The sequence below is a fragment of the Panthera uncia genome, chromosome X (genome assembly GCF_023721935.1).
Source record: "Panthera uncia isolate 11264 chromosome X, Puncia_PCG_1.0, whole genome shotgun sequence".
Taxonomy (NCBI): domain Eukaryota; kingdom Metazoa; phylum Chordata; class Mammalia; order Carnivora; family Felidae; genus Panthera; species Panthera uncia.
The window spans coordinates 66542446-66560826 of record NC_064817.1 but is presented as its reverse complement, the minus strand read 5'-3'; the positions used below and the strand labels follow the sequence as shown (position 1 = coordinate 66560826).

The window sequence follows — 18381 nt, the reverse complement described above, 5'->3', positions numbered from 1 at the left end:
CTTCCATCAATTTTCTAGGTTATTTAGGCCGAAGTGGGCAGAATCTAAGTGGTCAGCAAGACGAGGTGATCCCAGCATCATCTTACACTGCTATCTTCCCTTTTCTCATGATTTTGTAATATTAATATAAAATTCATTAAAATTATGTTTTTTCAAAGAATCTCATTCAATTGTTGTGGGTAAGACCTATGAATATGCATTTTAACAAGTATCCCAGGAAATTTTGATGTAACTCATCAAATAGATTGGAAACTATTAAAGGATTTTAATTATAAAAGAGACCTGAGTAGACTCTTATAAAGGTAACTCAAATTACTTTTTGGTAGGTTTGTTTAGGGATAAAACTGAAGCGAAGATATTTGTACTGGATAAGACTGTGTAGACTCTTCTCCCTTCCCTTTCCAAAAAGTAGAACTATATACCATGGAAATAATACAAGATGCCACCAAAGCAGATTTCTAAAAGATGGAAAATAGGCAACTGGTTAGTAACTCTAGGACTCAGAAAGATACAGGGTATTTTGTGTCCCAATTAACAACAGAAGTTAACTTACGCCAGGCATCTCATGACCCTCAATGTAATAAGAGAAAACAACTTGGATGAGCTAGGATAAAATAGGTGAAGGGAATTAAGAATATATATATGTGTGTATATATATATGTGTGTGTGTGTGTGTGTGTGTATGTGTGTGTGTATAGATATAGATATAGATATAGATATAGATATAGACATTGGTATATATATACTGATCAGACTCCATTGTTTGGCATTAATTGAGCCATATTATGAAAATTAAACTTGCCACGTTTTTAAGTGACCTTTTTATTCCTCAAAGGTCTATAGGTCTCTTAAACCTACTTGATTTATTTATGATTTCATTTGAATTCTTTTTAATTGTCTGTAACTACCCTGAGGTTTTCTTAAAATATCTTCTCATAACTTTCAGCAGAAAGGAAAAATTTAAAAATTAATATATTATAAAAATTAATATGTATATTAATTTAAATCTAAGTTAGTTAACATATAGTATAATAATGATTTCAGGAATAGAATTTAGTGATTTATCACTTACATATAACAGCCAGTGCTTATTCCAACGAGTGTCTTCCTTAATGTCCTTACCCATTATGAGCATGGAATAATGTATAGAATTGTTAAATTATTATACTGTACACCCAAAACTAACATAACACTGTATGTTAACTATACGGGAATAAAATAAAAAATAAATAAATAAAAACACAATTATCTAAATAGATGCAGAGAAAGAATTTAACAAAATTGAGCACTGTTGCATGATAAATACCCTCAGCAAATTGGGAATAGAAATATAGTACCTGAATGTGATAAAGGCCATATATGAAAACCCAATAATTAACATTGTACTCAATGGTGAAAAACTGTAAGTTTTTCCTCTAAGATGAAGAACAAGGCAAGGATGCTCATTCTCACCACTTCTATTCAATGGGGTATTAGAAGTCCTAGCCAGAACAATTATAGAAGAAACAAAAATAGAAAACATCCAAATAATCTTTGCAGGTGACATCTTCTTATATATAGAAAACCCTACAGGATACACACACAGTCTCTCTCTCTCTCTCTCTCTCTCTCACACACACACACACACACACACACAGTTCTAGAATAAATGAATTCTATAATAATATAATAATTAAATAAATAAAAGTAAATTTGCAGGTTACAAAAATTTGTGGTGTCTGTATACACTAAAAATAAACTATATGAATAAGAAATTAGGAAAACAATTCCATTTGCAATATCATAAAAAAGAATAACACTTAATAAACTGAACTAAGGACATAAAAGAAGCTGAAAACTACAAAGCATTAATTTAAGAAATTAAGGAAGACACAAACAAATGAAAGAAAAAAATCCCATTTCTCTGGTTTGGAAGACTTAGTGTTAAAATGTCCATACTACTCAAAGCAGTCTACACATTCAGGGTAATCCCTACCAAAATGTCAATCACATTTTTTACATAAATAGGAAAAAATTCTAGGAATCATGTGGAACCACAAAGGACTCCAAGTAACCAAAAAATCTTACAAAGTACCAATCTGAAGTCCTCATACTTCCACCTTTCCAAATATACTACAAAGCTACAATTATATAATAATTGCTACAAAGCTACACAGCTTCACAATAAGATAATAATTATAAACTGAGAAATGAACGTTTAAATGTCTCTAAAATTTTGAATGTTTCAAGATATCAGACCAAAAAATAAGACCAATCTATACGATGCCTACAAGAGACTAATTTTAGACCTAAGGACACCTGCAGGTTGATAGTGAGGAGATGGAGAAATATTTATCATGAAAATGGAGGTGAAAAGAAAGCTGAAGTAACATTAGTTATATAAGACAATTATTAAAATAAAAGCTACAAGAGTTGAAGGACACTATATCATAATAAAGGGGACAATCCAACAAGATCTAACAATTGTAAATATTTATGCACCCAACATAGAATTACCCAAATACCTAAAACAGTTAAAAACAAACATTAAGGAACACATTGATTGTAACGCAATAATAGTAGAGGACTTTAATACCCCACTTATATAAATGGACAGATTATGTAAACAGAAAATAAAGGAGACAGTGGCTTTGAATGACAAATAGGACAAAATATACTTAACAGATATATTCAGAACATCCCATTGTAAAGTAGCAGAATACACATTCTTTTCAAGTGCATATGGGACATTCTCCAGAACAGATCACATATTAAGCCATAAATTAGTCCTTAACAGATACAAAATGAACAGATCATACCATGCATATTTTCAGACCACAACATTATATAACTTGAAGTCAACCATAAGAAAAAATTTAGAAAGATGATAAGTATATGGAGGTTAAACAACATGCTACTAACAATGAATGGGTCAACAAGGATATCAAAGAAGAAATAAAAAAATACGTGGAAACAAATGAAAATGAAAACACAATGGTCTAAAGCCACTGAAATGCAGCCAAAGCTGTGCAAAGAAGTATATAGCGCTACAGCCCTACCTCAAGAAGCAAGAAAAATCTAGAATGAAAAACATAGCCATGATGAGAAATAACCAACAATACAGAAATACACGCAAATATAAAATAATATTATGAAAAACTATATGCCAACAAATGGACAACCTGGAAGTAGTGGGTAAATTCCTAGAAACATACAAACTACCAAAACTGAAACAGGTACAAATAGAAAACTTGAAAAGACTGATAACCAGCAAAGAAATTGAATCAGTATAAAAAAGCAACCCATATACAAACTCCAGGGCCAGATGGCTTCCAGGTGAATTCTGCCAAACACTTAAAGAAGAGTTAATACTATTTTTCCCAAACTATTCCAAGAAAGAGAAAAGGAAGGGAAACTTCCAAATTCATTCTATTATGCCATCATTACCATGATGCCAAAACCAGATTAAGACTCCCACCACAGGCCAATATCCCTGATGAACATGGATGCAAAAATCTCAATAAAATAATACTAGCAAACTGAACCTACAATTACATTGAAAGAATCATTTACTACAATCAAGTGGGGTATATTGCTGGGTTGAAAGGGTGGGTCAAAGTTCGCTAATCAATCAGCATGATACACCACATTAATAAGAGAAAGAATATGAATCATATGATCATTTCAATAGATTCAGAAAAAGCATTTGACAAAGTACATCATTTCATGATAAAAATACTTAGCAAAGTAGGTTCAGAGGGGACATACCACAACATAATAAAGGCCATATATAACAAACACCTACTAACATCCTCAATGGGGATGAGAAAAACTGAGAGCTTTTCCTCTATGGTCAGGAACAAGACAAGGATGTCCACTCTCACCACTGTTGTTTAACATAGTACTGGAACCCTGGCCACAACAATTAGACAATGAAGAGAACTAAAGGGCATCCACCTTAGCAAGGAAAAAGTAAAACTTTCACTATTTGCAGATGACGTGATACTCTATAAAGAAAACCTGAAAGACTCCACCAAATATCTGCTAGAACTGATAAACAACTACAGTAATGTCATAGGATACAAAATCAGCATACAAATTTTGACTCCATTTCTTTACACCAATAATGAAGCAGCCAAAAGCAAAATTAAAGAATCATTCCTGCTTACAATTGCAACAAAACTATAAGATACCTAAGAATAAACCTGACCAAAGAGGTGAACAATCTGTACTATGAAAATTATATAACACTGATGAAAGAAATTGGAGATGACACAAAGAGAGGGAAAGATATTCCATGCTAATGGATTGGAAGAACAAATATTGTTAAAAAGCCTATACTACCCAAAGTTATCTACACATTTAATGCAATGTCTATCAAAACACCAGCATTTATTTCACAGGGCTAGAAGAAACAATCCTCAAATTTTTATGTAACCATAAAAGACCCCGAATAGTAAAAGAAACCAAAAAACAAGAGCAAAGCTGTAGGCATCACAATTCTTGACTTCAAGTTATATTACAAAGCTGTAGTGATCACAATAGTATGGTATTGGCACAAAAATAGACACATAGACCAATGGGACAGAATAGAAAACCTGGAAATGAACCCACAACTTTGTCAATTTATATTTGACAAAGCAGGAAAGCATATCCATTGGGAAAAAGACAGTCTCTTCAACAAATGGTGATGTGAAAACTGAACAGCAACATGCAAAGGAATGAAAGTGGACCACTTTCTTATACACAAAAATAAATAGAAAATGCATTAAAGAGCTAAATGTGAGACCTGAAACCATTAAAATCCTGGAGAAGAACAGAGGCAGTAACCTCTTTGAATTTGGCTGTAGCAGCTTCTTACTAGATACGTCTCCTGAGGCAGGGGAAACAAAAGCAAAAATAAACTGTTGGGGCATCATAGAAATAAACAGCTTCTGCACAGTGAAAAACATAATGGATGAAACTTTCTAAAAGGCAACCTACAGTATGGGAGAAGGTTTTTGCAAATGATAGGTCTGCTAAAGGATTAGTGTCCAAAATAAATAAAGTACTTAAAAAGCTCAACACCCAAAAGTGAGTAGTCCAAGTAAAAAATTGGCAGAGAACATGAATAGACATTTTTCCAAAGAACGAATCCAGGTGGCCAAGAGACACATGAAAAGATGCTCAACATCACTCATCATCAGGGAAACACAAATCAAAACTACAAAGAGATAATCTCACACCTGTCAGAATGGGTAAAATCAACAACACAGTAAACAACAGGTGTTGGTAAGGATGTAGAAAACGTTGAACAGTCCTGCACTTTTGGTAGGAATGTGAACTGGTACAGCCACTCTGGAAAACAGTATGGAGTTTCCTCAAAAAGTTAAAAATAGAACTACTCTATGATCCAGCAATTTCACTACTAGGTATTTGCCTAAAGGATGCAAAAATGCTAATTCAAAGGGATACATAATCTTAATGTTTATAGCAGCATTTTCTATAATAGCCAAATTATGGAAAGAGCCCAAATGTCCATCGACTGAAGAATGGATAAAGGAGATATGATGTGTGTGTGTGTGTGTGTGTGTGTGTGTGTTTTCCCATATTCCTGCAATATATAACTCAGCCATAAAAAAGAATGAAAGCTTGCCATTTGCAAAGACATGGATGGAGCTAGAGAGTATTATGCTAAGTGAAATAAGTCAGTCAGAGAAAGACAAGTAACATATGATTTCACTCATATGTGGAATTTAAGAAATAAAACAACCATAGGGGAAAAAAAGACAGAGCAAACCAAGAAACAGAGTCTTAAATATGGAGAACAAACTGATGGCTGTTTGCTTGAGCGAAGGTGGGTGGGGGGAATGGGTTAAATAGGTGATAGGAATTAAGGAGTGCATTTATATTGTTGAGTGTTGTATGGAAATGGAAATAAGCTTCAGTATTAAATAAATAGGCCTAATTTCAGGGAAAGATTTACCACAGTGTGCCATGTTGATACTTGACTGTTTTATTATGCAAAAGTTTTTGCCCTTGCGATTCTGGCAACACTACTATGGAATTCCTTTAGAGTTCACTGTTATGAAATCTATAGAGTTTTTAACAATACAGCATATTATTTATATATGAATTTTTGGCCATTATTTAATATTTATATATTAGGCTTTGGCTTGATAAGTGGAATTTACAGTTGTATTCCTTTTCCCTTCTGATATTTGAAATATGTGACCCAGTTTGGTGTGTATTCCTCTTTATCACTACTATAGTTTCTTTCATGTCCCTCTTCTGTTTGATGCAGCTCTTGTGGCTCCTCATTTCCTGTGGAATCTAATAAAATTTTTTCTGTCATTAGAGCCCATTATTGTCTTGTCCCAACTTGCTTTTTTAAATGTATCTTTTAATGGAGGTTGTTCCTGTTTTGTTCACTTGAGTCTATACATTGTGTTCTCTGGGTTTCTTGCTTTCACTTTCACTGTTTTCACTTTCTCTCTTATCTCTCTCTACCTGAATCTCACTCATATCTCAAGGCTCAACTCATAGTCCACCACAGTAACCTATATTGCCCTCTTTCCATCTGAAATTCCATAATGCTTACAATTTTTACCATACATTTCAGCCTTTAGTTCCATTTAGCATGCAATTGCTGTTTTTTTTTTTATTCTTTATCCCAAGCAAGTCTCTTTCCTGTCACCTATAGTAATTAATAATAAAGTTCTTAGCCTTTACTTGTAAGCATGTTGAAATTAATAGGTACTGTCTTACAGTACAATATCTTTACTTGAAGACTTTAGATGGGCTGATTTGGCCTCATTGATTAGTCAGTTATTAGACAAAAATCAATTTCATGATTCTTCAAAAGTTGTGCTGGTTGTTTCTAAACCTGTTGAGTCATACCATTCTTTACAAATATACTACATATGTGACACAGCTATGGTATTATGAAAACAGTAAGAACTGTAAAAAATAAGAATTGCAAGAGGTATATATGTTTTAACAACATGAGGGTGTGTATTTATAAAAGTATTATTATAATTCAGATACTTTTTTGATTTAAGAAATTCACTTGGTTAATCCATTTTTTTTCAGGAATTAGATGGTTATAGCAGTTACTTATCAGCTAAGTTAATTAAGATAGTTCCTCTTTTTGAAAGGTTAGCCAAAAATTAAGAATTCTGAATTTTTAGAAATGTGACTACCAGTCTAGTTTATTTAAAGATACTTTAAAGAAGCACAATGTCTTTTCCTTTCTCTCTTCCTTCTGTCCCAAATTAATGTACTTTTTTTTCCTGACTGAGTATTGTGTACCTGAAAAAACACATCCATCTTCTGTTGAGTGTCATCTAAATCTTTTGTGAAAATTTAGTATATTGTGTCTTCATAATATAGATTTTAACTTTCTTACCTGCATGTAATTTAGTTTGTTTTTTAATTGTGATGAAGTTTACATTTAGTTTGAATACCTTAGTTTATAGGTGTATATAGATGTTGAAAAATATTGGCTATCTGACTGTATGTTCCCTCAGAATGTAACTTAGGCTGGTTACTAAACTTATACTTTATGGTTTATGGTTAAACTATTAGACAACTAAATTTCTGTATTAAGGTACTTGGTATCCAGTCTATTTCAATATATTCAAAATAGTAAAAACTAATATCAGTATTAAAACATTATACAGATTCCAGTATATTTAGAGTTATGATTCTCTTTTGAGCATTAATTCCTCTTTGTCATTAATATATAGACATGGATTTTTGTCTTACTGTGGCAATATAGCACCTAAATGATAATTTTATAATATATTCTTCTGGATTTTTTAATTTGCTTTTTGTTCCATTTTGTTTTGGAATTGGCAATCTTAATATTATCAAAAGGAAATTTAGCACCCCCCAGTTTTATTGAAACATAATTGGCATATACCATAATGTATAACTTCAAGACATACAACATAATGACTTGACTTACATACATTGTAAAATGATTACAACAATAAGTTTAGTTAGTATCCACCATGTCATTTAGACACAAAAAAAGAGAAAAAAATGTTTTTTCCTTGTGAAAAGAACTCTTAGGATATGTTCTCTCAACAACTTTCAAATATACTGTACAACAGTATTAACTACACTTATCATGCTGTACACTACACCCCTAGTAATTATTTACGTTATATCTGAAAGTTTGTACCTTTTGACCTTCATCAAATCCCTTCTTTTTTAGTTATATAGACATTCTATTTAATCTTTATTTTTATGTATCTATGTGTCTCAATATTTTTATTTAGATTGGGAATTCTGGTGCTTCAAACTCAAAGTTACTAGAAGTTTTGCTCAGAGTCTAGCATTTTCTACATGCAAGTAGAAAGCACTATTTTTTTGTTGTTGTATGCAAACACTATATTCTGAGATGATTGGTAATATGAGGTAATTACTGTGAATTTTCCCCAATCATATGGGAGCAGATAGCTCTAGACTTTTAAAAAATATTTTCTTTCCTTGTTTGTTTTTGAAAAACTTCTTTATTAACTAATGTATAGATATGAGAACTCTCTTTTAATGTGTTTTTTATTTTTATTGTTTTAATTTTTTTAAATATAATTTATTGTCAAATTGGCTTACATACAACACCCAGTGCTCATCCCAACCAATGCCCTCCTGAATGCCCATCACCCACTTTCCCCTCTTCCCCACCCCCCATAAACCCTCAGTTTGTTCTCTGTATTTAAGAGTCTCTTATGGTTTGCCATCCTCCCTCTCTGTAACTTTTTTTCCCTTTCCCTTCCCTTATGGTCTTCTGTTACATTTCTCAACATCCACATATGAGTGAAAACATATGATGTCTGTCTCTCTCTGACTTATTTCACTTAGCATAATACCCTCCCAGTTCCATACACGTTGCTGCAAATGGCACTATTTTATTCTTTCTCATTTTCAAGTAGTATTCCATTGTATATATAAACCATATCTTCTTTACCCATTCATTGGTTGATGGATATTTAGACTTTATCCATAATTTGGCTATTGTTGAAAACACTGCTATGAACATTGGAGTACATGTGCCTCTGTGCATCAGCACTCCTGTATCCCTTGGGTAAATTCCTAGCAGTGCTATTGCTGGGTCATAGGGTAGTTCTATTTTTAATTTTTTGAGGAACCTCCACACTGTTTTCCAGAAAGGTTGCACCAGTTTGCATTTCCACCAACAGTACAAGAGGGTTGCCGCTGCTCCACATCTTCACCAGCATCTATAGTTTCCTGATTTGTTCATTTTAGCCACTCTGACCGGTGTGAGGTGACATCACAGTGTGGCTTTGATTTGTATTTCCCTGATGAGGAGTGACATTGAGCATTTTTTCATATCTCTGTTGGCCATCTGGATGTCTTCCTTGGAAAAGTTTCTATTCATGTCTTCTGCCCATGTCTTCACTGGATTATTGTTTTTTGGGTGTGGAGTTTGGTGAGTTGTTTATAGATTTTGGATACTAGCCCTTTATCCGATATGTCACTTGCAAATATCTTTTCCCATTCCTCTGGTTGCCTTTTAGTTTTGTTGATTGTTTCCTTTGCAGTGCAGAAGCTTTTTATCTTGATGAGGTCCCAGTAGTTCATTTTGCTTTTAATCCCCTTGCCTTTGGAGATGTGTCTAGCAATAAATTGCTGCAGCTGAGGTCAAAGGGGTTGTTTCCTGTTTTCTCCTCTAGGGTTTTGATGGTTTCCTGTCTCACATTCATGTCTTTCATCCATTTTGAGTTTATTTTTGTGTATGGTGTAAGAAAGTGCTCTAGTTTCATTCTTCTGCATGTTGCTGTCCAGTTCTCCCAGCACCATTTGTTAAAGAGACTGTGTTTTTTCCATTGGATACTCTTTCTTGCTTTGTCAAAGATTAGTTGGCCATACATCTGTGGGTCCAATTCTGGGTTCTCTATTCTATTCCCTTGGTCTATGTGTCTGTGTTTGTGCCAGTACAATACTGTATTGAAAATTTTAGCTTTGTAGTAGACAGTAAAGTCTGGGATTGTGATGCCTCCCACGTTGCTTTTCTTTTTCAGTATTACTTTGGCTATTCAGCAACTTTTGTGTTTCCATAGAAATTTTAGGATTGTTTGTTTTAGCTTTAAGAAGAATGCTGGTGCAATTTTGATTAGGATTGCATTGAATGTGTAGATTGCTTTGGATAGTATTGACATTTTAACAATATTTATACTTCTAATCCATGAGCATGGAAAGTTTTTGCATTTATTCATGTCTTCTTCAATTTCCTTCATAAGCTTTCTATAGTTTTCAGCATGCAGATCTTTTGCATCTTTGGTTAGGATTATCCTAGGCATTTTATGTTTCTTGATGAAATTATGAATGGGATCAGTTTCTTTATTTCCTTTTCTGTTCATTACTTTTGTATAAAAATGCAACTGATTTCTCTAAATTGATTTTGTACCCTGCGACTTTGGTGAAGTCATGTACCAGTTCTAGCAGTCTTTTGGGTTTTCCATGTAGAGTATCATGTCATCTGTGAAAAGTGAAAGTTGACTTCTTCATTGTCAAGTTTGATGCCTTTTATTTCATTTTGTTGTCTGATTGCTGATGCTAGGACCTTCAACACTATGTTAAACAGCAGTGATGAGAGTGGACATCCCAGTCATGTTCCTGAAAAGCTCTCAGTTTTCCGCATTGAGGATGATATTAGCTGCGGGCTTTTCATATATGGCTTTTATGATGTTTAAGCATATTCCTTCTATCCCGACTTTCTTGAGGGTTTTCATCAAGAAACGTTGCTGTATTTTGTCAAATGCTTTTTCTGCGTCTATTGAGAGGATCATATGGTTCTTATCCTTTCTTTGATTAATATGATGTATCATATTGATTGATTTGCTAATATTGAACCAGCCCTGCAGTCCAGGAATGAATCCCACTTGATCATGGTGAATAATTCTTTTTATATGCTGTTGAATTTGATTTGCTAGTATCATTTTGAGATTTTTTTGCATCCATGTTCATCACGGATATTGGCCTTTAATTTTCTTTTTTAGTGGACTCTGTGTCTTGTTTGGGAATCAAAGTAATGCTGGCTTCATAGAATGAGTCTGGAAGTTTTCCTTCCCTTTCTATTTGTTGGAACAGCTTGAGAAGAATAGGTATTATCTCTGCTTTAAATGTATGGTAGTATTCCCCAGGGAAGCCATCTGGTCCAGGACTCTTATTTGTTGGGAGATTTTTGATAAGTGATTCAATTTCTTCAGTACTTATAGGTCTGTTCAAATTTTCTATTTCTTCTCATTTGAGTTTTGGTACTGTGTGGGTATCTAGGAATTTGTCCATTTCTTCCAGGTTTTGCAGTTTGTTGGCATATAATTTTTCATAGTATTCCCTGAAAATTGCTTGTATTTCTGAGGGATTGGTTGTAATAATTTCATTTTCATTCATGATTTTATCTATTTGGGTCCTATCTTCTTTTTGAGAAGTCTCGCTAGGTGTTTATCAGTTTTATATATTTTTTTCAAAAAACCAATTCTTGGTTTCATTGATCTGTTCTGTTTTCTTTTGGATTCTATATTGTTTATTTATGCTCTGATATATTTTATTTCTCTTCTTCTGGTGGCTTTGGAGTTTTTTTTGTTGTCCAACTTCTAGTTCCTTAAGGTGTGCTGTTAGATTTTGTATTTGGGATTTTTCTTGTTTCTTGAGATAGGCCTGGATTCCAATGTACTTTCTTCTTAAGAATGCCTTTGCTGCATCCCAAATGATTTAGATTGTTGTGCTTTCATTTCCATTGGTTTCCCTATGTTTTTAATTTTTTTCTTTAAGTGCCTGGTTGACCCATTCATTCTTTAGTAGGATGTTCTTTAACTTCCATGCTTTTGGGGGGTTTCCAAAATTTTTCCTGTGGTTGATTTCAAGTTTCATAGCGTCGTGGTCTGAAAATGTGCATTGTGTGATCTCAATTCTTTTATATTTATTGAGAGCTATTTTTTGACCTGGTATATGATCTATCTTGGAAACTGTTCCATGCACACTCGAGAAGAATGTGTATTCTGCTGTTTTAGGTGAAAAGTTCTAAATATATACATCAAGTCCATCTAGTTTAGTGTATCATTCAGGAGCACTGTTTCTTTATTGATTTTCTGCCTAGATGATCTGACCATTGTTGTACGTGGAGTATTCAAGTCCCCTGCAATTACCCCATTCTTTCCAATAAGATTACTTACATTTGTGGTTATTGTTTTATATATTTGGGTGCTGCCAAATTTGGTGCATAAACATTTATAATTGTTAGCTCCTCTTGATGGACAGACTACATAATTATATGATGCCCTTATTCATCTGTTGTTACAACCTTTAGTTTAAAATCTTTTTTAATGTATGTATGGCTACCTCAGCTGTCTTTTGACTTCCAGTAGCATGATAGATGGTTTTCCATCCCATCACTTTCAATCTGAAGGTGTCTTCAGGTCTAAAATGAGTCTCTTGCAGACAGCAAATAGATGGGTCTTTTTTTTAATCCATTGTGATACTTTATGTCTTTTGTTTGGAGCATTTAGTCCATTTACATTCAGTGTTATTATTGAAAGATATGGTTGTAGGGTCATTGAGTTATCTGTAGGTTTCATGCTTGTAGTGATGTCTCTGATCCTTTGTGGTCTTTGCAACATTTCACTCACAGGGTCCCCCTTAGTATCTCTTGTAGGGCTCGTTTAGTGGTGATGAATTCCTTCAGTTTTTGTTTGGTAAAACCTTTATCTCTCCTTGCATTCTGAAAGATAGGCTTGCTGGATGAAGGATTCTTGGCTGCATATTTTTTCTGTTCATCACATTGAAGATTTCCTGCCATTCCTTTCTGACCTGCCAAGTTTCAGTAGATAGGTCTGCTACTACCCTATGTATCTACCCTTGTATGTTAGGATCCGTTTATCCGTAGCTGCTTTCAGAATTCCCTTTTTATCCTTGTATTTTGCCAGTTTCACTATGATATATCATGCAGAACATTGATTCAAGTTATGTCTGAGGGTAGTTCTCTGTGCCTCCTGGATCTCAATGTCTGTTTCCTTCCTCAGAGTGGGGAATTTCTCAGCTATTATTTGTTCAAGTATACCTTTGGCCCATTTCTCTCTCTCTTCTTCCTCTGGAACTCCTATGATATGGATATTGTTCCTTTTCATTGAATCACTTAGTTCTCTAATTCTTCCCTCATAATCCAGAACTTTTTATCTATCTTTTTCTCAGCTTCATATTTTTCATAATTTTATCTTTTATTCCACCTCTTCTCCCTCTGCCTCTTCAATCCATTCTGTCACCACCTCTAGTTTATTTTGCACCTCATTTACAACATTTTCTAATTCTTCATGACTATTTTTTAGTTCCTTGATCACTGCAGGAATAGATTCTCTGCTGTCTTCTATGTTTTTTTTTTCAAGCCCAGCAATTAATCTTATTACTATTATTCTAAATTCTTGTTCAGTTATATTGTTTATATCTGTTTTGAGCAATTCTTTAGCTGTCATTTCTTCTTGGAAATTCTTTTGGGAAGAATTCTTATATTTTGTCATTTTGGCTAGTTTTCTGTCCATTATGTGTTTAAAAGTTTGTTATGTCCTATATAACAGGGGTCTTATATTGTCCAGGGCATAGCCCTTCAGAAGTTTTTTTTTTTTTTTTTGGACTGCTACTTGCTCTTTGTTGTTGTGCCTTGGTTACTTTATCTCCCTACTGGTAGTGATGTTTTGGTCCCTCCACCAAGTGTGGTTTGATTTGTTAGTTGAAGTGGCCCTTGAAAGGAAAACACACAAACAAACACACAAAAGACAAAGAGAAAACAAAAACATGCAAACACACAAATAAAAAACAAACAAACCAGAAACGCCAGCTACAAGTAAACAACAGGGTGGAGGTGGTGCTGACAGAAGAGACCTTATCCCATACAAAGAGAAATGACAAGGGCAGGGAAAAAGAAAAAAATAAAAATTGACCAGACAGAGAAACTATATGGCTTAATCCAGAGAGAGAGAAAGGAAAATAAAGAAGGAGGCAGAGAAAAAGAAAATAATATAAAATTGACCAGAGAAACTATAGGCTTGATCCAGAGAGAGAGAAAGGAAAATAAATAATGAGATGTAGAACATGTATGAAGAGAATGGATTATATTTGTCTGCTTAAACAAACCAACAACCAGTGCAACCAAACTAAAGGAAGGAAGTGATAAAAAGGAGGAAAGGAAGAATATATCTATATCATAAGAACTGTCCAAGAATTAAATCAGGCAATGCAACAGCACTGATCTAGGGTAGGGGCCATCTATTTCATCAGCATTAATCCTGCTCCAGTAGATACAGTTACCAGGTGGGGGAGGGGCGTGGTTTGGTGTAGGCGGGTTCTGCCTCCACTGTGGGCCCCTCTCTCTGATCCCTGAAGCCCCACCTTGTTGGTGATGAGAGAAAAAGGGCAACCTCCCTGTCTCCCCTCCATGGACTTGGTGTCCCACACCACTCTGAGCTGTCCTCACTGTGCCGCGGACTCAAACCAGGTGGTTTGTCTCACCCCACCTACTCCCATGCCTAGAGCTTGGCTGGGATTCAAACTTCTGCTCCGTCTGCCCCAGTACTGGGAAAACGCTGCTCCGTGCCACCTAATATGTGGTCCCTGGATGGTGGATGCAGGCAAGCTTTGTCCTGTCCCACAGCACTCCACGGAAGGGATCGTTTTCGCCTACTGCAGACTGTGTTGTTTACCTAGCCACCCAGCCCGGGGCTGGCTCCCCTCATTCCTAGGTGTGCAATCCAGGCATCCAGCCCCAGTCCAGAGAATGCCCAGCAGTTAGAGATTGGATCTTTCTCCATCCAGGTCGAGGTTTTTCTCTTGTCCAGATACAGTCCTATGCTTCTCCAGCTTCTCTTTCTCTTCCCTTTGTCTCTCCACAGAAGGAGAACCCTCCCCTCCATTCATTTTATCTCTCCTAGTTCACAATCACACACCTATGGCCTGTCAGGTTGTTTGGGTGGGTGCCTGGAAGTGAGAATGTCTACTTCCCTCCTGGACTCTTGGCGTTCAAAGTCCTTTGGCTTCAACACTTCTTTGTTTGAGAGACGAGGGAAGTTCAGATCCCCCTACTTCTCTGCCATGTTGGCCCCTCCCTCTAAAAACTATTTTCTAAGCACTATTAATTTTTGCAAAAACACATGTTTAAACTCAAATATAAAGTTATAGTTTTAGACATTATTCTGAATGAAACAAATCCTGAAACTTTAATGCAAAGGTGATTTTGCAAAGTACCATGTCCTTAGTATGAAAATTCTGTCATTTTTGACTGTGTATGTTTTGCAACAAAATGCTGTACACCCATTAGAATGGCTAAATCCAAAACACAGAGAATAGCAATTGCTGATGAGAAGAAAAAGAAATTCTCATTTATTGGTGGTGAGAATGTAAAATGGTACAATCACTTTGAAGAACAGTCTGAAAGTTTCTCAAATATCTTACCATATGCTCCAGTGATCATGCTCCTAGGCATTTACCAAACTGAACTGAAAATGTATGTCTACTCAAATCCTGCATACAAATATTTATAACAGCTTAATTAATGAGCACAAAAAACTGGAAGCAACCAAAATGTCTTTCAGTAGACAAATGGATAAACTGGCACACTAAATAGAATAGAATACTATTCAGTGATAATAAAAAAATGAACCATCAAGCCATACAAAGACAGTAGTGAATCTTGACAGATTCTGGCCCAAGATGGCCATTTAGGAAGATGCTAAACTCATCTCCTCCACAGGATACCCCAAATAACTGTGAGCAATTCTTCCTGAAAAATAACTGAGGACTGCATGAACAGCTTCTGGACAAAAAAATATAGAATGGCAGAAGAGAACAACAAGAGAGACAGAGGAATAGTAGTGAGAGGAACTCCCACACTGCAAACTGCAGTGGGGAGAGATTGTGCTGTGGGAATTGGAGCAATTGATCTGTCCTTGGTAACAAACAAAAGCTGTGGTTCAAACTAGAACTACGTTATGAAAGATCTAGCTCTTCAGCTCTGCCACTAAAGCTTTTTCTGTGTCAGAGGAACTGGTGAATGATAAGGTTTATGCTTGCCCTCCACCTTAAAAGCACAGACTGGAACAGAGTCGAGATCATAGCTAGCTTGGCCCTTTTGCGAGTCCCAGTTCCCTTAGTCCACATCAGCTTCAGACTTGCTGAAGCACAGGAAAAAAAAAAAAGCTGTGGTTTAAAGGAGTAACCAACATATGAGTCAGCCTTAGAATTCTCCCAAATGGTGAGAAGGTTGCTGGAACTCTCTGGGTGGGAAGGCCTGACAGACACAATTTTACACTTCCCATCCACCTTGAAAGCACAGACCAGTGCATCATCCAGGTATTGTAACTGGCCTGCCATCTCAGTGAGCCCCAGGCAGGACCCTATCCCATACCAGCTCCAGCCTTCCAACTGAGGCAGCTACAGGGCAGGGCACACCTGGATGTCTCTAGTGCTCACTACAGCTCCAGCCTTCACATCATGGTGACACAGGTGCAAAGCACTGCAAAACATTCCAGGCCTATACCACTTAGGCTTCAGGAAGCTTGCTAAGGCACCCTCAATGCAGAGTGCTCTGAAACAGCCTGGCTGATGTCTGTTTTGGATCTAGCCAACCCACCAGGGTGTTCCCCATTTAAAGCACCCCAGGAACCCTTAGCCCCCACCAGCCTCAGTTACAGCTAATCTATCAGGGCACCCTTGCATGGAGTGCCTTGGAACCCCCCCCCCCAGTCCACCCACAACTCCAGTTGCCTGGCCAGAGCACCCCCTGTCTTGAGCACCTCAGTACATGTGGCTTACACCCACTTCAGCTTCAGCTGTTCCAATAGGGTACCCTCAGTGTGGAGATTCTTAATTTGCAAGCACTCAGCTTTAGCTGTACGGCCAGGGCACACTTTATGTAGAGATTTTAAAGGCCACACCAGCCCTCACCCACTTCATTTTAGCTGCCCAGCCAGAGCAAACCATGCACAGAGTACCTCATGATCCCCACTGTCTGTACCCTGCTTTGGATTGAGCCACCCCTCCAGGTAACTCCTCTGCTGAGAGCCATGAAGCAATCAGTTTACACTCAGTTTAGCTCTATCCTCCCAAGGTGTCCTCTGTGGAAAATACCTGGGACTCCTGGCTTACATCCCCTTTAGCTTCAGCCACCTGCCAGAACACCCTCTGTGTGGAGAGCCCAGGAGCCTTCCAGCTAACAAACCACTTCAACTCAACCTATCTAATCAAGACATACCCTGCGTGGAGCACCCCAGGAAACCTCAGCCTACATCCACTTCACCTTTACCTGTTTTGCCAAGGTGTTTGCTGCATGGAGAGCATTGACTACCTCCAGGTTGCACCAATATTAGCTTCAGCTGTCCTGCCAAGGTGCCCTTCAGCATGGAGAACCCCAGGACCATACAGCCAGCACTCTATCTCATCTCAAGACACTGTGTCAGGGTACCGTTTTGTAGAGAGTCCCAGGGCACCCTGGCTTATACCCACTTCAGCTTCAGCTATTCTGTCAAGGGACCTTCTGCATGTAGAACCTCAGGACATTCTGGCATGCACCCATTTCTGCTTTTACTCTCTTGCCAGGGCACCCACTATGTGAAGAGCCCAGGGGCCACACCAGCCTGCACCCACTTAAGCTTTACTGTCTTCCAGGGAATCCACTGCAATGAAAGATCCAACACCCATAGCCCACACTAGCCACAGCTCCCACCAACAAGGGAAAGTCACCAGCCACACACAGTCTACATAGAGGATGTTCATGCACCACAAGGTAATTCCTTCAAGTTTAGGAGAAGTAGCTGTTCCACCCAATCTCTAGAAACACAGAGAGTCAAGCAAAATAGGGAGACTGAAGAATGTGTTCCAAAAGAAATAAGACAAAGCTTTGGAAAAAGAACTAAATGAAATGGATATAATCAATATGCCTGATATAGAATTTAAAGTAATGATCGTAAAGATGCTCACTGTTCTACAGAAAAAAGTGAAAAAAATGTGAGTTTTTTTTGAGATTTAATTTGTTGGACATTTTTAAAGAAAGAGATGAAAAATATAAAAAAGTAATCAGAATTGAAGAATAAAATAACTGAAATAAAAAATACATGGCAGTAAACCAATAGTAAATTAGCAGGTATAAAAGAATGTACCAGTGATCTGGAAGATAGAGTAATAAGCACATAAGCTGAACAGCAAAAAGAAAATAATAAAAGACATTATGATAGGTTAAGGGATGTCTTGGACAATCTGAAGCAAACAAACATTTGCATTCTAGAGTTCCCAGAAGAAAAAGAAAATGGAAGGGGCAGAAAATTTATTTGAAGAAATGATAACTGAAAATTTTCTTAACCTAAGGATGGAAATAGATATCCAGGTTTAGGAATCACAGAGAGTTCCAAAAAC

At 36.3% G+C, this 18381-nt stretch overlaps 1 protein-coding gene across 2 annotated transcripts in view; it reads left to right on the top strand.

The window, feature by feature from the left end:
- HDX (highly divergent homeobox) overlaps nucleotides 1-18381 on the top strand; it is a 167383-nt gene that overhangs the window by 65822 nt on the left and 83180 nt on the right. The gene's annotated exons all lie outside the window — the stretch shown is intronic.